Raw genomic sequence first — 22620 nt, forward strand, 5'->3', positions numbered from 1 at the left:
ATCAGAAGAGATCACAATTATTGATAGTACATAATTCTTTTTTTTTTAGCTTTAATAAATGTTCTTCAAATTTTTGAGCCTTTAAGGCTTATTTACATAATTTTTATTTTAATTTTGACCAAGTTTTCATAATATTGGTCCCACTGTCATAGGTACGCTTGAAAGAATGTACCTATATCTTTTTAATCTCTGAATGTTCAGAGTGGTTATCATTATGTATAGGATAAAAAATAACATAATTTTTTAAAACCTCCTTGCATATCCATTAATATTCCAATCATCCAACATTCCTCTTCACAGAGGTGTCGTTGAGAGTCAATCCCATAACAATATGCATGTCGAACTCCTACAACTTTCTTGCAATGGTCAGTTTTTTTTTTTTAATTTACCTAATGAGTGCAGATTTTAAACTCCATTGTGACAAACTGATCGTGTTGTTATTTTAAGATAATAGTACTGTGAAGCTACGGGACTATCAACTCTAAAATATGCCTTCACGTCATTCTTTCATATTGGCAAATGCGGGTAGCATGTTCTAGACTTTTTTTTAATCATGATGGCGCAATATAGACTCAGATTTTCCTTTAAAAAAAAACTCATCCTCTTGATTAGCTTCCAGTGAAAAAATTGCTATCATACCTCATAAAGTAGGTAAACGTGGTAAATTGTGACTTGAAAGTTTAGGACAGAGAAAGTTATAGTGCACTTTTTTTCGTTTTTGACGAAAGATTATGTTGATTAGTGGTGTTTTTTGTGAAGAATTTACAAAAAACCAAACTTCCGGCGTTAATACCAATGGTCCTGCTGTAGTTTTGCAAGTTTTCAGCCGAAAATATAAACACTTGTTAAACAGTAATTAGAGCCGCAATTTGAACATAACGGATAACCTGAGGCTCCCAAAATTACGAATATTATGATTTTCTTTATAAGATATAATTATTATTTGTTTCTAGTAAGAGACTTAAAACAATCTAAGAAAATAAATGTGCCATATTAAAAAAGTATATAATTTAAATGCGCCAGTACGAAATGTCTCATTCAAAAGAGTTATTAATATGCTTCGTTCATAAATTATTACTGGTAATATTAATGCTATATGTGTTACAAATAATAGCCACTTTCCTGCGGGCCATGAGTTATGGTTATGACGTTATGAGAGATCCCGTGCTCCTAATGTGCTCTTTCTTATCCATATGAATCCTAATTAGAAGAAATTATTGCCTTTGATGTATTCATGTTATGAATATTGAACAGTATGCCATTTACCTAATCCATTTTATGGCTGCAGTTTGTTATAGTGATGGGCTGTAATACACACCTATAATTACATGTGAGGTTCACTTAATTTATTATTATTAATACTATAAGCACAAATTGGCTTCAGTGCAGAACTGTCAGAGGTAACAAATACAAGTACATATTATTTTTATATCATGTATTGTTAAGCTGACAAACGTATATTATAATTGTAATTTATTTCCTTTTAACTACTGTACTTATGTTTCTGTTTTCTTTTCTCAACACATGCTGTAAATCTATCAGTTTTTATGAGTTTTACTGATGAATCTTATTTGCTTAATACTTCAAAACCGACTACACATTTCAAAGAAATTCTGGTCTTGATTTAAAGAAAGCTCAGAATAGATTGAATTACAATCAGGTCATTGGTCTCTTCAGGAGATTACCAATGTCGAAAAATTAGATGAAGAAAAACCTTTCTCGAAAACATTTTAGATTTATTTAAAAAAAAAAGTCCGTTCTACAGAAAGTCAAATTTTAGTAAAATTAAGCAGTTCACCTTTGAATGCGTTTTTTTTTTAATTTGTCGTAGTAATTTTAGCATTCTAGATTGTAAGTTTCCGTTTTTAGTATGTAGTACATATACTGCTCTTGTATATGTACACATAAGGCCAAATCTTAAAAAGCTGTATCTGGCACGTTGACATGGGATTTTAGTATGTATCCTTGCTACAGGTGTAGTGTCATTTAGGGTCTCTTTACACACTTATTACCGTCTTTAATGGACACAAAAATAATCTTTCGATGAGACGTTCATTCAATAGTCTAAACACATTGAATTCTCAAAATATAATAAAACACACACAGAAGTCAAATTTAATGAAATCGACTGCAATTGCTGTAGTAGACAAGTTGAGATGCATACAAGGCGAAATTTTCTACAGCACTTCAAGCAAAAAATGTACTACTACCATACACATTTCTATTGCAATTTGTAAGTCTGGAATCATCCACTTAACAAACACTGCGTCACACTGTGCTCAAATAAAATCCCGCTGTTCAATAGGTATCACCCTCTCTTCTGTAAGTCAATGTCGTACAGCTTTATCTAAAAAGTGATTCATATCTCCCACTGTTTTTTCACACTATAGCACTTTCCAGCACCCTCGGTTTCATAATCGGTGCCTTGTTGGATATAAATTCACCAATGTAAACAGAGGTTTCCTTGTTTCAGTTGATCACTGCGACCAACAGCATTAAAATTCTATATCAGTGGTGTTTTAGAACCATACATATTATTTTAAATTAAAATCACCGTTCTGCATAGTATCTAAATTTTTTCGGGAAAATACATTCAGAAATTCTTACCGAATACTATACGAAATTTACCTTACCTTACCTTATATTTTGAAGACTACAAAATAATGTATCACGATAATTTTTTAACAGTTCTCTGCCAAAGTCACAATTATATATAATAACTAGCCCTTTCTCTCCTTGTCGACATTTATGTTTCCCTGGTTGGAAACATGCGATATTATACCTTCTTTTTTTATCCTACTGATTTAAATAAAAGTCCGTACGGTTTCCTTTTTTATAACTTACGATTTATTAACCAATTTATATGAAATTAATATATCTGGAAACTACAAAATTTGATCACGCCTTAAAGAAATACTGAAACAATATTCCAAATTGCTTCTCTTAAAATTTAATTAGTCGTCACACCAGGAATGCGCCTGAAGGGGCATTAAAACACTATTGAAGCACCCTCCATATTATTATATCGCACCCTCGCCCTTGCTTACTCGCATTTTCTCCCCTTTTGCGAGACACCCCACCCTATCCTAACCCTACACAATTGCAGTCGAAACGCTTTTCAGACAGATCTTCCAAAAAAAGGGAGCACTAATCAAATCGCCCCTTAACCTACATTACAATATAGGTCAAAATGAGGAACCCTGCTTTATTAGGGTAACGAAAAATCGATGGCATATATCCATTCATCTCGATGAAAATTATAATCAATGAATGTTACTATTACAACTGTATAATCAGTTTCTACGTAAAAACAACCGCGACTGTTTACGTTTAAACATTGTCTCGTATATTACCATATCATCGGAAATTTTCCACAAAGTGGCTGGTGGTAAAGCTTATTAAAATCAGCAGGTGCAAGACCTACATGCGATGCATCACGATGGACATTTATTTGATTTTGTGCAGATGTTGTAGGTAAGTATAAATATTGTTAAGGGGGCGTCAAACGTACTTGTTTCAAGCTTCCTCGAGATTTCAATGGTGGTCATTTGAAAGGCTGCGATTGGTTGTTTTTTTGCATTTTAGTGTAATAAAAATGGCCAAATGAATGATACAATGTGCAGCACAAATTATAAAGAAGTATTTACTTCAATAGACGTGTCTTGATGGGAAGCGTTCACGACACCGCAACACAGTTTGCAGAAATTGATTGAATTCTGTAGATTGTAGAACATTTTGTCGCAAACAATACAGAAGATTTGTTATCGGGAAACGATTAAGGTTATGGTATGGTTATTAGTACCGTATAAGAATCCTCCAAGAGCGTAACAAGGACCTAAAATTGAAAAGACGATTACTGATCCGCATTTATACACAGCAGGATTTACTCTTCATAATGTGGCAAAATACGTGAATGATCAATTTAACCTTGAAGATCATGATGGTGAATAACCTGTTTGTGCTCCTCCACGCGAAAATGTTGCTAATATTCGAAAGTTACATCAACACAAGAATAATTAACAAAAAATTTGAAATTGGCTTATAAAGTTCCAACAACTAAAAATGGCGACAAAGAGCCAAAAATACCAAATAACAATGCTTTCCTTTAACGTCATATTGAGAATGATCTATCTGTTGGCCGAAATTAGTCCAAAATAAAACTTTACAAAAATAAGGGGAGTCCGACATTGTTTTTCACTTATCACAATAAAACCACCACGGTCTCATTGGATATGATAAAAAAAAATCGAAATAATTTAAACTCGTTCGGTTTTTCTTACCTGCTATTGAAATCTCCCAACGGGAGAATTAAATTTTTGTGGTTTCTTCATTTATAAAGGTTAACATAATTTGCTCAAAGAGGTCGCATGTTAGTTCGATCGTGACTTAAGACCTGTTTCTAATGATACTTGGCACTTTACGACCCAATGGAAATGAATGGTTAACTACACACAAAAATCCTGCAAACGCCCTAATTTGAGTTGTCTTGGTCGACCGCCGCTAAGAGAAACTATATCTTCGTTACGAAAAGGAATGGGTCCTGTTTTTTCTCCTTTTTATCATTATTTGAAAGGCCTACCTTCACTTTATAGTATTTAATAAATTTGTAGATATGTAACAGAAAATAAATATTTGTGTCAACACTACATATTAATATTATTTTATGATTACTGTTATCACATGATCGAAATATACCAATACAATATGTGAAAAAGACACAAATTATATAAATACTCCAAAGGTAAGTGTAATAACAAGAATAGCATAGATATAAAGAGAGAAAGTTAAAAATTATATTAAAACAAAAAATACATAATCATAGACACAATACCAGATTTTTCGTTATCCTTATCAGATATTTCTACATTCTTTCTTTCCTGTTAGTTTTATACCTTTTAAATTAATTCTTGGACTTTGTCTATGCACTCATGAGGATTGTATAAAGTAGAGTTCGCCAAATAGTGACAGTGATAGCCCTGACCTTCTCTACGATTGGTTACCTGAACAGAACAAAGTTTCTATGAATTAGATGTGCATGGACACAGTTTAGGTTATGATACTCAACAACGTCCGATTCGGACAAGCAACCCAAAAGCAAGTAAGCGTCGTAAATCATTAGCATTATAAGATTGAACAATTTATTTGTGTTTGTGCATTTAAGCACTTCAGTTTCTTAGTATTTCAGCTAATATGGATAGGTATATAGTTGCATCAATCTTTGTATTTCGATTTCTTATAACTTGCCTCCTGAGCCAAAGACGCGGATTTGCTTCTATGGTAAGTATGAATTGGCTTCGTTTGTCTTGTTATAGGTTTTTGTATTTTTTCATTTCTTCTTGGGTTAATTGTTCTTATTTACTTGTCATCATCATTTGATGGGATTAAATATGTTAATTGATATATATTATATAATAATACTAATTACAAGTTGCCTAAACTTTAGGACAATCAGATGCACTTACCTATAATGCCTGCTCATTGAGGACATAAAAGATTTATTTTTGTACTTACCTATAAGAACGTTTAAGTAAATTATATAAAGCTTAATTAGTACGCTGTCTTCTGTGGAATCGTACTCGATTCTTTGAGTAAATTATATTTTGTTTCCAGGGCAATTTATTATTCCATTTTGATAGGCATCTGTAAGAAAAGACATAGCATTATAACTGTTGACATCTTTTTTTTTCAGAGAAAACAGGTTCATTGAAAGAAGTGTCAACATTGTTTTTGGTCATACATTACCTCAGTGCATATGTTTGAATAATGTAACTTTTATTTTACGGGAACTGACTTTACTGAGTTTCTATCTTCACTACGCAGAAAGTGTGAAACTTTCAAAGAGGATTAAACAACTCAAACTTTTTAATTTACCTACCCTTTCCTCTGTCTGTAAGAATCTGTCATTTTGCGATATAGTCATCTCTTAGTAAAAGTGAGTCATTTACTTATAATATTACATTACTTTCAATCTTTGATGTATCTTTTATGTAGTTTCCATGCGATAGGTAACGGAAATACATGGGATTTTTTTATGCCATCATGAGAAAAAAATCTCTGTCCTCGTAAGTATTTTTTCAACTCAGAAAAAAGAGACACGTTGCTGGGTGCTAGATTCGAACTATAGGGTGTATGTTTCAATTCCTGCAAACCTCATTACCATAATTCATCGAATTTTTGGGCCTCATGCCCTCTGCAATTGTCGTGCAACAGTAAAGTTTTTTTAGACAAATTTTGAGGTCTTTTTTTCTCGATTGAGGACGAAGATTTTTGATGATCTTAATTATATAAAAGTGTTTGTTCTGACTGACAGACTGACTGATTCATCAACTAAACTACTGACAGTACTGACAGTAGGTTCCTTTTGTGTTATAAACACACACTAAGAAAGGACTTTTGGAAATTCCGCCCTTAAGGGGTTAAAACAGGGGCTGAAAATTTGTGTGAGAGTCCCATGGATTTTTAAGTTAAAATATAAAATTGTGCTCTTCTTTTCAACTAATAGAATCTCTTCTCAATCCCAGAAAATAGTTGCCTCAAGAGGTCCAGATTTTGGATCATCTTGAATGGATCCCTGACCCCAACGAAATTGTTTGGACTAGAAGTTTACTCGGTAATATGATGGGCGCCTTCACCATATTCGGTAATCATTATTTCATGGATAATTTTTGAACCATTACCTTCTTTAGTCAAAAATTTTGTAACGCTTCTGTGTTTCAATTTAAAATGACCCACTTTTTAGTAAAACTACACAAATCTTTCAATTTTAACTCCACTTATAGTCAAAATACTGTTACGAAATAAACCTATACCCCACCCCGGTACGTATGGGTTTTTTAGTATGTGCGGCAATGATGGGTGACTCAGCGTCGGTGACGGCGCCAACGGCTAGACGACGTTCGCTAAAGAAAAGCCTGAAAGCGGAAGTCGCGATGGGTGCTCCAGAACAACCCTAGAAACGGTAACAGCGACTTTTCGAGAAGCACCGCGTGGGTGTTTAAATAGGAACCATCGTCGGGAGCAATCAGTGAAGTCCAGACAAGGGAAAAGTAGAGTCTACATAATCAAATCCATTCCAGTCAGAATTATTCTGTTTACAGGGTGATTCAGCGTAAATGACGAATTTGATTTAGTCCTATAGGCACCCCAGAATACATTTTTCTTCTATTCCTTGATTCATATTAGAATATAAAAAATATCATCAATTCAAGTTTGCATTCTTATGTCACTGTCAATTTTGAGCAGAGTGAGAAATATAACCAATAAAGACTAACAAGTTCTAGCCGTTACATATGCAGTTAATTCATGCACTACGTGAGACTGACAATACTTCCCGAGCGTAAGCAAAGGAAGTATTGTAATCGAGTCCGTCGGCCGACTCTCTACTTTTACGTTTTCTCGACCTTTCATGGCCCCTAGAGTACGAAGAAATAGGTTTCCCTTTTCCGTCTGTCTGTCCGTCTGTCTGCCGTCCCGTATTTTTATTAGACAGATAATCTCCGAATGTTCTGGGCCGATTATTGTCAAAATTTGTATGCATACTAATACTTAAATTTTGTATTTATATTAGGAATATCATGTAGATGGTAAAACGCTAACCAAAATTTGCCTAATCATCCCCACCAATCATGTGATGACGTCACTTCAGAATTGCACATAGTAAATGGGTTTTAAATTGTATGAAATAACATAGTCATGAAACGTCCAGATTTTTGGAAAAAAAAATCAAAACTATAAAACAATATTTTGCAATTTAATTTTGAATCGGCTAAACCGAATGCTTTGAAATCTTGGAGATGATTTACAGTTATGATAAGTATAATAAATTTTTAATCAAAATATATTTACTTATCCCCTCCAAAAAATTGATGAAGTCAGCTCAAAAGTTTGCCGAATAAATGTACAATATATAATGAGTCTTTCCTTGTGATTTATCATTCCATTCATATTTTTGGGATTTGCATATACAGGGTGACTCAAAAAAATTAATGAATGCGTGAATTTATTTTCTTGATTTAATCAGGAACTACAAAACCGAACGCTTTGAAATCTTGGAGATGTTTTAAAGTTCTCATAGGGATGGGAAATTTTTGATCAAAATGTATTTGTTCATCCCATAAAAAATCGATGACGTCACCCCAAAATTTTGCTGAATAAATCCTATCTAAAATGTGCAAAATATGATGAGTCTGTACTTGTGATTTATCATTCCATTCATATTTTTTGGATTTGCATATATGTACAGGGTGACTCAAAAAATGTATTTTGGGTTGCCGCTAACCATAAATCACATTCGTCATTTACCCCGAATCACCCTGTATAATCGCTGTGTAATTAGTCGCGTAAATTTGAGTTACTAAGAACTAAATTGTTGAGTTTTATCCACGCCGATTTAATCCCCGATCATCGTAACAATACTTAATAATGTTGATACTACTTAGCTATGTAGATTACTTAAAAATCTCGCCCCGTGTTACAGCAGGCTTATTAAATGCCACAATTTCATGTGTTCCTGATATTTTACAGCTATTCTTAAAGAGTAATTACTAATGACCATAATAATAAGCATCACTGTAAAGGAAGACGGAGCAAGGCGGGATACCCCTTACATTTAATTTAAACACGCCAATGATGGTTCGATGCATACATTAGATTCACTCATGTCCCCTTCAAGCCCTTACGTGATATTACAGCAGGTGGCCATATGCTAAACACGCATCCTTTTTCCCTCAATTCGCTAAATCGTTATTATTTCTGACACTTGAACGACACACATAACCTAATAAAAAGTCGAATATTTTTTTTAAGTACCTATAATGCAGCAAATTTTCGATGTTTCTGATTTTTTTTGTACCTATGTGATCTGTCATTTCCCAAAAAAGATGAAAGTCCAAGATGATAATTTTTTTAGGTATTTTCTACCACCCTTTCTTCCAGTTGCTGATGTTACCTTTAGTACGCTAAACTTTCTTGGTGCTTGATTTACCCCTATTCCTATTCCTATTTCCACACTATTCTTTCTTTTACACCTTATGGACATATAATTTGGTTGTAACAAGACCAAAAGTTGCAGTTTCTTAATAACCTGACTGGTCTTACTAATCCCCAAAAATTCATCCAATTATCCTTAGTTTCCAGATAAGACCATCATACAGCAAACGATTTCTGAACAACCGATGGATTTTGAGGTAACTACAGTTGCTTGAGTTCACCTTAATCTAGCAGGAGATAAAGAACATGTTGAATCGCTACAATCTATCATTTAGGTTTTGGTCATAATGTTATTATAAACATTAGCTTAAACTAATACTAATAAAATAATTACTAGTACAATAGTTTTTTTTTTTTCACTAGCAGCCATGGAGCATGCAAATATCGACTCATTTAAAGGTAGCAAATTCAACTTTTGCTACCACGGGTTCAAAAAGAAGATTGAGGTTATGTACGCAATACTTGATGTGATTATTTCTTAAAAAATGAATAAATTTGTGCTACTAACATTACTTGAGTATACGCATGATAGTTAGTAGACGGTGGGAGATAAAATGATTAACTCAGCGACAAGTGTAAACGGTTTTCTTTGTTTTGAAGATTTAGATTAAGTTTGATTAGAAATCAAAACAAAATAATGTTGCGTCAAAAAATTGAACGTTTATTTTTAATTTATTGTCTTATGGTTTCTACTAGTGAAAAAAATAGTATATTAACTACGGTTGCAAAGCCACTTCTAGACCTCGCGCTTCAGAGCCCTCGACGCTGCGCGTCTCGGGTTCTAATTTGCGCTCGGTCTAGAATGCTTGGCTTTGCAACCTTGGCTAATAATATACAATTTTAAGTCAGCCTCTATAAGCAAATCTAAAAAATATTAATGGAATGATAAATCACAAGTATAGACTGATCATATTTTGCACATTTTAGAAATTTTGGGGGGATAAGCAAATATATTTTGATTAAAAATTCACCATGCTTGTGAGAACTTTAAAACATTTGCAAGATTTCGAAGCATTCGGTTTTGCAAATTCAAAACTAAATTGCAAAATGTTATATACTTACTTTTGATTTTTTTCCAAAAATCTGGACATTTCGGGTAAAAACTCAACACGGATTCATGAAATACACGTGTAGGACTACATTATTTTATACAATTTTACTATGTAAAATAATGTGACGTCATCATGTTTTTGGTGAGGACGATTAGACAAAAGTTTGGTTAGCGTTTTACCAACTGAATGATATAAACTTTGACAAAAATCGGTCCAGTAACTTCGGAGATTATCTCTCTAATAATAAATCTTCACAGACGGCGGACAGACAGACAGACGAACGGAAACGGGAATTCATTTTTTCGTACTGTAGAGATCATGACCTATCGAGAAAATATGAAAGCAGCCTGTCACCCCATGGACTGGATTACAATACTTCCTTAGCTTACGCTTGGAAACTAAAAATAAAATTCGCGGAATCAAATTTTACATTTTATCTAACAAATTGCACTTATTGAATTGACTGCGTCTCAGAGGTGAAGGAAATTCAATGTAAATACCTTTAGACAATTTTTTGAGGACTATTTTCATTATATTTTTTTGGTGTATCATGACCAGATCATTCTCCTGTACATTTGTTTTATTATTATTTATTAGTATTACACTGCACTTATCCAAATAATACCTGTCTTAGCAAAAATGTTGATTTACAAAATTTTGTAAAGGAAAAACTCATTTGAAGCAGACGGCGCATATCACACTATTTTACAGTTACTTCAACATTATATATCTACATATCTCTATGTTAACTTATCTTAATAATCTTAGAAAAAATAAAATTTGCAAAGTGAAATATTATAATTTTTCGAGAAAGGGGTATATTTTATTGTACTTCAGTATTGTGTATTTTTACTTCCCGAGTGTAAACTGAGGAAGTATTGTAATGGAGTCCATCGGGCGACTCGCTACTTTTATGTATTCTCGATGTTTCATGACCCCTAGAAATCGAAAACATGCCGTCTGCCGTCTGTCTGCATCTGTGTCGATTTTTATTAGACAGATAATCTTCTAAACTACTACCGGACCGATTGTTGTCAAATTTTGTATGTACATTAGAAATCAAATTTTATGATTTTTCAAAAAAGATGGATTTGTTTTATTGTACTTCAGGGGCGAGGGAAGTTCTGTCGAAATAACCTTCGATTAGATTTTTTCCTAAAGAAATTCCTACTAGTAAAGTAAATTTGATCTGCCTCTATGTTTATGACGTGCAAATAAAAATAGTAAAATTTTTCAATAATATTGTTTTGGTGACCATGACAAGAACTAGTAACTTGTACTTAACTACTGGACGGTTGTATATAACTTAGATAAAGCAATTTTGGTCATGTATGTAGGTATATTTTGCAAATGTAAAATTCAAAACATAAGCCTACCTACTACATATTTACACGACATTTTCCAAAAGTTTAGCATAGGCAAGAAAAATATTGGAATTTTCCAACGTTAAGCGAAAATCGTTTACCTACTTACTTCGTTTGACAAGGGCACGTGCCCCCCCCCCCCAAATCACAACGTCTACAAACACACTGGACATAGCAAAACAGTAATTTTCAAAATTTTAAAAATTATCCTGAAATTTGTGTCATAATTATCAAAACTAATTTTTTTTATCGCTCTCCACTTGTATAAAATGTATCAAAACTTACTTCCACCTACATCTAAAGATGTGTCTTGGATATAAGTATGATATGTTATTTCTGATGAAATGCTGATAAACGCCGGGAACAGAGACCGACCATGGCTGACTTTGACGTTTTGTTTACACCGCTGCCATGGAAACTTCACGTCCTAGCCGCTTGATTCACCTGGACTGGCGGTCCCGTTCTGACAGTGCTCGGCAGGATTGAGTTACTATCACGGGTTTTAAAACCCGCGATAGTAACTCAATCCTGTATTAATTTTCATCGATAATACAGACATTCGGAAACAACTACACACCGCTTATATTAATAATATTCGGGCACATAACGCAAGGGTCGACAAAAATCGCCATATATTACGCCGATTGATAATGTGCATAAAATTTTGTGGAGTGTTTGAATTTGCTTTACGTGGACATGACGAAAGTACGGAATCACAAAATCCAGGTATATTTTGAGGTCTGATTGATTTTATAGCTGAATTTGACTTTATCAGATCATTTGAAAGAAGCAACCATTTTTAAAGGAACGCCTAAAACTGTCCAAAAAGAACTTTTAGATGCCATGACCGTAAAATTTTGACCAAAGGCAAAAAGACATGTGGCGAAATCCTTTTTTTATTTATATTTTGTGCATTTTTTCTTAATATATGAAGTCTTCTTTTTCCAACAAGAAACTGAAAACATGTTTAACTTTCCCGTTGTTGAAAGAAAACTCTAGGTATATATATATTAAAAAAAAAAAAACAAAAATTGAACCCCACCCACCCGCCAATCTCTCAGTTGTGATGAGTTTTTCATTCCTAATCAGACCGAAGGGTGAAGTTTAACTGCAAAATCCTCATTTCTCTACAAAAAATTATATGAAATATGTTTTTACATCAATCTTTCTCTAAAAAATTCTACCCTCTAAAAAACATATTTCATATGGCAATTTTTTGTAGACAAATGAGGATTTTGCAGACTAAACTCCGCCCTTCAGCTCATGATGAATAAAACATTCATCACAATCGAGAAGGGGTGGGTGGGCGGGGCTTATATTTGGTCCATTTTTTCTTAATATATGAAGTCTTCTTTTCCCAACAAGAAACTAAAAACATGTTTAACTTTCCTGTTGTTGAAAGAAAACTCGATACATAAAAAAAAACAAAAATTACAAGTGCTCATTTTTAAGTCGTAGAATAAGAATTCCCGAAACCTTTGCCACAATTTCTGATTATTTCAATACTAAAATCTTAAACATCCTAAATTTAGGGCTTTACATTTTCTGGTCTAAATTGTAAAACTCAATCTAATCAAACCCGAATACAAAATTTCTCGAATCTGAAATTCACGACCCTCATTTTCAATCTAAAATTAATAAATTCTCAAATATCCAATGTAAAAAATATATCGACGAATTCCAAAATTCTAGAATCTATTCTGCAATTCGGACATGGATTTTAAAATGTTCAATCCAAAATTAATTCTGAATTTTCAGATTTTAAGATTTAAAATATCAAGTATTATTAAAGAAAAGTAAAAACATATTTCTTATGATAATTTTTTGTAGAGAAATGAGGATTTCGCAATTAAACTCCGCCCTTCGGTCTGATTAGGAATGAAAAACTCATCACAATTGAGATCGGGGCGGGTGGGTGGGGCTTAATTTTTGTTTTTTTTTTTAATAGATAGAGTTTTCTTTCAACAACAGGAAAGTTAAACATGTTTTCAGTTTCTTGTTGGGAAAACAAAACTTCGTATATTAAGAAAAATTGGACAAAATATAAGTCTCGCCCACCCACCCCTTCTCAATTGTGATGAATGTTTTTATCCATTATGAGCTGCGTGGTGGAGTTTAGTTTGCAAAATCGATGAAGCTGAAGCTGATTATTCCATCTACCAAATAATTAAAATATTGCCTTGTCAAAAGGTCAAAATTCAAATTTGTCGAATCTGAAATTCACGACTCTCATTTTCAATCTAAAATTAATAAAATCTCAAATATCCGTCACACAATTTCGTCTATTAATTGGTAATAACAACCTGTTTTAGATATATCTTCATATTTAACTCATCAATCAAATTGTGTCCCTCCATTTCAAAAGATCACGAGCCGCCACTGCGTTTGACATAATGACTTTTTTAGTTATCTTTAGTACCTATATTACCTACTGTTTATCCTTTGAGTAGTGTGTTAATAATAATAATAATAATATTTTATTATAACCCAACAAACATAAATGTTTTTGTAGGGTATTAAAAGAATACAATATTACAAACTAAAGATAAATTCACTTAAAAGAAATACATACCATTAAATAAGAATACAAGATTACTACAATGATAAGTTCGTATCAAGTAAAGGTTTGATACTATTCTGAAAAATAATATAAGAATAAAAAATATCGACTTTTGTTTGAACGCTGTGATAATAGCGAAACATATTCAAAAGTGGCGAGTGTAGATGCTGATTCGTATTAGGTGTTTCAAAAGAGATGCTAGTAAACGAGCGAACTCCATAACTCGGTGTTATGAATAGTGTTCGACCATTAATGTTGGGATATGTTGATTCCCAGTTACCCGTGCTTTTACAGATAATTCCATTGATGCAGTTCAAGATCCGGCTCGAAGGATCAATTTATGTTGAGGAATATGTTCATTTCCAATTACCCGTGTTTTTACAGATAACTCGTTTGTGAAATGAATAAAGAAATGCTGGGTCCACTGTGGGCTACGTTTATTAATTGTTGTAGGTACTCAGCGCATCAAAAACTACATATTTATAAAATAATGAAGCGGGGTAGCTTTCCCTTCTGAAGGTCAACCATGTGTAGGACGACCACCAGAAGGTACTGTTATGGTATGGTATCTAACAATCAGCGTACCTCCTCTCATCAAGCTGACTGTAACAACCATCCGATACACGAAAAAAACTTTTAGCTGGAGAATGTTTCGGAAAGTTCAGCAATGTGGATTATACAGATTTGCATATTTCGTAATTACGAGACGATTTTGTTCCGGAAGCAGTGGGCACACAAAAATGTGAGCTTTACCGCAGCAAGTGACCTTGCTAAAAACGTTTGCTGCTCGTTCAACAGATTTTGGAATACGATTATAAATAACTATTGTTCCTGTTTTATTGATAAGGGAGTTTTATGGTATAGGTAACTTCAAGAATATCCATGTGAAGGGCATATTCGTCAACAAAAGACTGTTGAAAGTGGATTCCCGAAGAAACACGATGCAAAAATTTACTGACAACGAATTTAGGAACTATTAGAGACCTAATCCTTATTGAGCTAATTTCGTATACCTAATAATGGACCAGGTAATTCGGTTTTTAACAAACAATAATTCATTTAACTTTTAAAAAAGTGTAACTACTCTTCTCCTTAATTTAATAATATACTGGAACTCAAACTCAAATAAAACCATTGCATTATAAATAAACATTAATGCTGACTCCGAGAAATAAGGCTTCTCGTAAATAAATTATAATACAATTAAATACATTATTTCTGATTTTACTTTTTTAATCTCCTCTTCGTTATTAAAAAGACCTGATAACAATTACTTAGTTTCACCAAAAATTTTGAAAATCATATATTCACGAAAGCACCGTGCTACGTTGACATCTGGCTAAGACCGTGAATGGATGTGTACACAACCCGACAGCGACATGCGACGTCCCATAACATTTCCGTCCGGAACGTGAGTTAGAACGAGTCCGAGTGAAACGTGGCGTAAAGAAAAAAAATTGCGTACTGGTGCCAGCAGCTGCCGCCAGCGCACCGCCGCCCGGCCCGGCCGCCGCGACTCATCCTTGGCGATATGAATTCCCCTCCATGCGTGCAGAGTATGCCATCCACAGCGACTTGGCGCACTCTCGTTGACTTCACGAGGCCAATGACAGCGCCGCGGGGGGCCTTCCGAAAACACGCTTGCGCACCCTGGGGATCACCGTGCATTGGCTTCTTGCCACCTCCATACACACGCATTCAACTACCTAACTGATTGTAAACGATGCTATCAATAGGTGTAAACATGCCATTATGACGGCGCTGCGATGGTGAATGCCGGATCTGCGACTGAAAGCGAAAGCTTTACGTCGAATTGAAACTAAGCTAAATTAACAAATCTGTAAAGTGAGCTTCGTTGGCTTTTGAAACACGTTGATATTGTACTTATTCTGCATGCATGTCAAAGCGTGTATCAATAAGAATTTTTCGATAATTTTTGAGGTAACGTCATGCACTTTTTGATTGGGAGAAATTTTAAACCCATTGCTTATTTTTCAGTAACGATTTCTGAATAATTTTGGAGAAGCCGTTCTCAACCGTTTTAGTGGAGATGAATATACAAGTTTCGGCGATTGTTTATCATTTAGGTACACAGTAATCGTATAATGTGCTGAAAATTTCACTGAAATTGGTTTATCATCAGAAGACCAAAAGACGAGAATATGATTTTTTGTTCTGATGATTGTTTTAATGAAAATCATATTGATAATATAAGCGAAAAAGTAAAAAAAAAATTTGAAATTCTATTAACAAATCATTTTCTGTAATTTCAATTATTTTCGAATCGTTAAAGAATTTCTCTTATATGGCAAGTAGTTGTTTCCATCACCCAGCAGTTGGTCCAATTCTTATTAGGTAAGTAGATATATTCAACATTTGCGCCAAAAATGGAAACGATTTGACTAACGTCAACTACCTACTTTGGATTCCATCTACACCAAATTTTTTATTTTTAAAGGTAAGCATTTTAAATGTATAAGTATAGGTATTATACTTATAGTAATTCACAAAACTTTTGTTTTGTTGATATTTTTAAACAAAATTTCTATTCTATATACCAAAATATGTACTATATTTACTGGGATTTAAAATTCTACAGCTATTCAGGCGTTTTAAGCATGATCCCAACAGACGAAAACGAGAAACCTGAATTTTCGTATTCTACAACAAACAGGTATAAACGGCAAAAAACACATTCAACTCTAATCACACCTTCGTCAATTAATGTACTGTAGAATACGACGTTTCCCTCAACTAACGCCCGCAAAACAATAGGTAACAGAGAAAGTATTACAAAAAGATTTAACTAGACAAATTAAAAACTAACAAAATCATAATAAAAAAATAGTTATTTGTGTAATAGGTGCGAGGAATGATATTCGAGAATAATATTTTTAACGAGGCGCTAATCGATTCTATAACGCTAAACATCTTCAACAACGAGTTAGAGTAGAAATATTTTGAGAAGAATGCACTAAAAACCAACTCAATTGAAATAATCCAGATAGGTCCTCTTGGGAACCAAGGGGAACGAAACTAACTGGTTTTGGGATCTTGTTTTTCGTGATTTATGAGTGTTTTTCATCCATAACCGTGTTTAATTGAAAAAAAATACATACATGCAATGAAAATATATTTTTTTTAAGTCCCCATGCAAATAATATGCTTGCTACTGGTTAAAACCTAAGGATAGATTGTGATGATTCAACACGTTATTCTTACGCTATTTCCACTCATAATTAAGTAAATTAAATTTAAAATAAACCGCTTAGGGTTATGGCAATGATAATTTACAGCTACACTGTAAAAAAAAATTGATCGAAGGTTATTTCGACAGAACTTCCTTCGTCCTTAAAGTATAATCCGACAATTCCCGCATTTTTAAAAAATTATAAAATTTGATTGTGCAATTTTCGTTTTGTGGTAACCTCCATGAATTAAAATCCAGTGACTTAATTAACTTTCCCGTAGCCCCTGCGCCGTGGGGACGCAAATGCCAAGGAGAAGCCTCTGATGGACAATATGAGATACAGTGGACGCCGCTTAATGTGATCACTTCGGGACTCAGACAAATTGATCACACTAACCGACTGATAATAATAAGCGAAAACCGCAGACAGTAAAACTTGAAACAAAGCAAAATCATGAACAAGACAGTGTTTATTATGCTGGTAGATGAAGGTACATAAACATTAGAATTTATTTTAAACTTTGGTTATCATTCTGAGGAAGGAACCCCCGATTTCCTTTGGTTGTTTTAGAAGTTTGTTAAGAAAGGGCTGAGATTTTTTTTTTCTCTGATAAGCTGAAATCTCGTCGTTTCGACGTGATCATTTTTACTTAAGTACTACTCAAATTTAAAACAGCAAAAATTCGTTCATTCAAAAGACGAAAACGCACTGATTACTAAAGTCTGTCACTGATTGTGGTTGTATAAAGTGAGTAGTATAAGCGAATGCAGCTTTTGCGAGCAATGAATGTTCATTAAAACACAATACTTGTTTCGGTCGTCACGCTTTTCCAAAAAAGCAATTCCCGCTTGTATAAAAATTGCGAGATTGATCACAATAAGCGAAATATTGATCACAATAAACGGAAAAACTGTAATGCATTGGTATTGCATGGGACCGTTCCAAGCCATTTTGATCACACTAAGCGGTTGATAACATTAACCGTGATCATATTAAGCGGCGTCTACTGTATTTATATTTTAAGCAGATATCCAACGGAAAAAATGTAGATATTCACAATTTCTCAGTGCACCCTTAACTTCGACTGTTTATGTTTATACGAAAGAATTCAACTATTGGCACGTTCAGATTAGAAGCATCAGCGGTTAAAAAAAAATTAAATTTAATCAACAGTCATAAATTTGAAGAACATTAATTATGCGACAAAATTGTAAGATGGCGGACAAATTTTGATTAACGATTTGCGATGCTTCCAATAACTTAATTTATAAAATAAGTACATATGTATTGTTATAAAATTTTGACTATTTTCCAAAAATCCTGATGCCAACGGTAAACACGGATTCATAAGTCACACATGCAGAAGGATATTATTTTATAAAATTAAAAATCATTTATTGGACATAATTGTAAGTTGACGTCATCATTATCATGGATGCCTAGGATAAAAACTCAACACGGTTCTTAAATCACACATGCAGAAGTATGTAATTCTGTAAAATCTAAAGAAAATTTGTTCGGCATGAACGAAAAAATTTTGATTGATTAATGATTAACGATTTACCATGCTTACGATATTCTTAAAACGCTTGGAAATTTTCAGGGCATTTGGTTTTCCAATTTCAAAATTAAATTGTAAAATGTTGTTATACCTACAATTTTTTTTTCCCAAAAATTCGGATGTCTAGGGTAAAAACTCAACCCGGATTCATAAACCACATGTGCCGGAGTATTTTATTTTGGAAAATTTAAATAATATTTAGCTATTATGTACATTTTGGAGAAGACGTCATCCTATTGTTTGCGGGTATAATTATCCAAATTTTGGTTAGTGTTTTACCATGTACACTATATTCCTAATATACCTACATACAAAATTTAACAACAATCTACCAGTAATTTCGTAGATTATCTGCCTAATAAAAATACGGGCAGACGGCAGACAGGCAGACAGACAGACAAATAGATAAACGGGAACGGGAGACCTATTGTTTCGTACGCTTGAGGTCATGAAACGTCGAGAAAATATAAAAGTACGCAGTCGTCCACAATCAAAATACTTCCTTAAAAATATTTAAAAGTTATACCTACCCTAATAGTGAATGAAAAAAAATCTGTCAAAAGTATGTCTTGGAAAAATAACAAAAAAGTAAAAAAAACCATTTAGACGAAGAAATTATGTTTCTGAGTGTTGTACTTACATAAAAATATATACTTACTTATATATTGAATAATAAATAGTATAATACTACATATGAGGGGAAGCAGTTGATAGAGATGATATAAAGAACTAACGATTTCGGGCTGTGGCGATTCAGCATTTGCAATGTAGAGAATACAAGAAAACTTTACTTACTTATATATATACTTTACTTATCTATATATCTATATATACTTTACTTATCTATATATCTATGTATAAGAGAAGGTGTTCCCAGGCAAGCGGATTTACTGCTGCCCATCACTGTGACGAACTAAAAATTACTGCACTGAAGCTTTCGAGGAATTCTAACATGTTTTTCTAAGTATAAGTAATACATTATGTAGTTTACAAAGTTTCTATAAATATCCCAGTGCTCAATAATAAGAAAACCATAAAATAGTTGCTTTCTAAGCTTGTTAAACTGGTCCGAATGATAGCCTGTTATTTAGCAATGCGAATAGTTAATCCCACAGAGTCATCCCAATTGGTCCTATTTAGACTAATAATCGAAATACTTACTTCTTTCATTATTCGGGATTGAAATACCTGTCAGTTAGATCCGTATAATAGGTAGCTATTGTAGGTATATGACGTGAAAATTAACTTTTTCTACTTTACGTTCAAAATCGGCTCATTGCAAGCGATCATGTGCGAAAAAGTCTAAATAATAACCGTGACCAAATTTTGCATTTTATTTTAGAAAATCATGAACAAAGTAGAAAAATTATACATAACACTCGTTTAATAAGACTTATTGTAACACTTGTTCCTTTGGAAAAATCCGGGCTGCGCTCGTCGTGCCCCAAACAACTCGTGTTACAATAGAAGTCTAATTAAACTAGTATAAAAATATACTATTTCCGGCCTGTCCGAACTGCTGTGCATTTTTAATCCGCCACCGAACTGCGGTGTAAAGTTTTGTAACAACGTGATACCTAATAATCCCTGACCGAACTGCGGTAAAATTCTTAGTTAGGGGTTAAGCTGTCTCTCTTTAATCAGGTACCTAAGTGATAAACACAATTATTTAATACCTATTCAAAATTCTGAACATACTAAGTATATCTGTTTCTAAATTTACTGTCGATAAACCCACTTCGTTTAGTATTGGATCCTGTTATGTGTAAAAAACGAACCATTGATCACATACACACATACTAATAAATTGTATCGATGGTAGATGTTATTATTATACCTACTGATGTAGTTCCAGAAGATATATAGTTTCTAGATCGTTTTTCGTTTTTATGTTAAAAATTCACTTTATTCTTTGAGTCTAAAAAGAACTTGGTTTTCCAAAAAAAATTAATTTAAAGCACTAAATGATGTTTCGACTATTCTTCGAATTTATTCAATTGTATTAAGAACAATTGTTAAACGAACCGTGTACCTACCTGATATTTGAGCAAAATTTGCACCGCAGTTCGGATACGACCACTATTTCGTGTGTGCTTCTGATTTTTTAGACATCTCTGACAACATTTTTTTATGTTCTTTTTAGATTAAGAAGTTCAGCAGGTAGGTATACAAGAGTTTTTCTTCTTTATCAACGCGTTCTACATCCTGTTTAATTTAGTGATGTTTCTTCGTAGTTGTTAACTAAAAAGTATTTATTTTTGAGTGAATGCAGAATGACAAACCAAGATTGATGAATGGAGGACCAAAAAAGTCAAAAGAAAAAGTAAACCAAGTTCCCTCGCTCCGAGAGCATAATATGTCAAATATCTTGCAATTCAGGACATGTTATTAATAAAATTGTGTTTAATTAGTTTTTGGAATGCTATATCGTCAAGTTTTTAGTGATGTAAGTATCATCCACGACTTTGGACAAGTGATGGGATATTTAAGCGGATTTTTTTTTACTGTTTTCTTGAATAACAAATCAGCTAAACTTTTAGTCAAACTCATTACTATTAGCACCTTATAACTAACTGTTAGAAATTGGAACTTTAAATTGCATATTTGATTTAGCGGGTGCAAATTTGACTGAGTTCCGGACTGATTCCGGGATTTATGCATCCGATCAAAAATGCCAAAAATTACAGTGAAAGCTTCAACTAGTTATTAAAATTCGTTTAAAAGGAGTGAATTTCTTGCAATCCTTTTCACGTTATTTGCCTCATACACTGACAGGATTTTGTATATTAGAGACTTCAATTATCGAGTATGTATGATCCAGGTAGCCCCAGTGGAGTAGTTCTAAATTTGTACCAGTTTGGGATTAAGGTAAATGTAAATTTTTTATGGCGACAAATTAATTCAGATATCCTATCTAAATACATATCTATAATGCAAAATGTGCAGGAAAACTAGATAAACCATATTATCGACAGTTCACAAAAATTTACCGAAGGACTTTAATTTGATGACGTCAAATTACGACTAACACAATTACTAGGTAGATATGCACAAATAATGCTGAATAAACGAAAGTTGGGCGGTGCAGTCTTTATGTTTCTGCTACTAGATCGCTTTACTTTGATGTCTCCGTATTTACCTACCTATCGCCACAAAACAATCGGTAACATATAAGTACATAAATGTTGCAATGAGCTTTAGGTAGAAGTTATCCGAATTAAAAAGTAAAACGTGTATGTACCATTTTTCGTCGTAAATTAAAAAATCACATTATCGGTAACTTGTTGAATTTACAAATTTTACCCCACGTAGTCGGTACATTGAACGCAAGGAAATTACAGTTATCTGTTAATAAGAATAAGTAATCTATTGGTGTACAAATTTAAAAATCTGGACTAAACAAATTTAATAATCGGTTAAAAACTCGTATTTTTCATATTTACATGAAGGTAAGTTTAGTTTTAAGTTATTCAACATAAAACACCACCTATAATGAATTCACAACATAATTACGATAAGTTTGCGTAACGATCTGATGGAAATATGTTTGACCTTGTTCCTGTATTCTTTCATTTAAAAATAGATATTTACTATAGCGAGTATTACCAGATTTACGTTATACGTAAAACGTATATTATAAAGCGGAAATTAGTGGTCTAAACCGAAAATAATGATAAGGAGAATATTATTGTAAATCAAATCAAGTTCACCAATCGCTCCCTCCATTTCACACAACGCTTGCGTCAATTCTCTAACAGCCATGCTCGAACTTAAAATCCGATCCATAAAGGGGGGAACCGACTACGCGCCAACTATTGGTTACACCTCCCCACCATCAAACGCAGCGGCGGCACGTCTCCCTACATTTAAACGATCATTTAATTCCCCGCTGGATTTAACAATG

General features: G+C 33.3%; 1 protein-coding gene across 5 annotated transcripts in view; it reads right to left on the minus strand.

Annotated features, from left to right (window-relative positions):
- Positions 1-22620, minus strand: part of LOC135122702 (D-2-hydroxyglutarate dehydrogenase, mitochondrial-like) — a 265146-nt gene that overhangs the window by 45528 nt on the left and 196998 nt on the right. For 2 of the 5 annotated variants that reach the window (XM_064047066.1, XM_064047065.1), the window contains exon 2: positions 5512-5640. The exons of the other annotated variants lie outside the window; for them this stretch is intronic. The gene's annotated coding sequence lies outside the window, so the exon portion shown is untranslated. The remainder of the gene's footprint in view (positions 1-5511; positions 5641-22620) is intronic. 5 annotated transcript variants of the gene reach the window in all.

This window comes from Zophobas morio, unplaced genomic scaffold (genome assembly GCF_036711695.1).
Source record: "Zophobas morio isolate AGI-343-1 ecotype UQ-CSIRO unplaced genomic scaffold, CSIRO_AGI_Zmor_V1 ptg000005l, whole genome shotgun sequence".
Lineage (NCBI taxonomy): Eukaryota > Metazoa > Arthropoda > Insecta > Coleoptera > Tenebrionidae > Zophobas > Zophobas morio.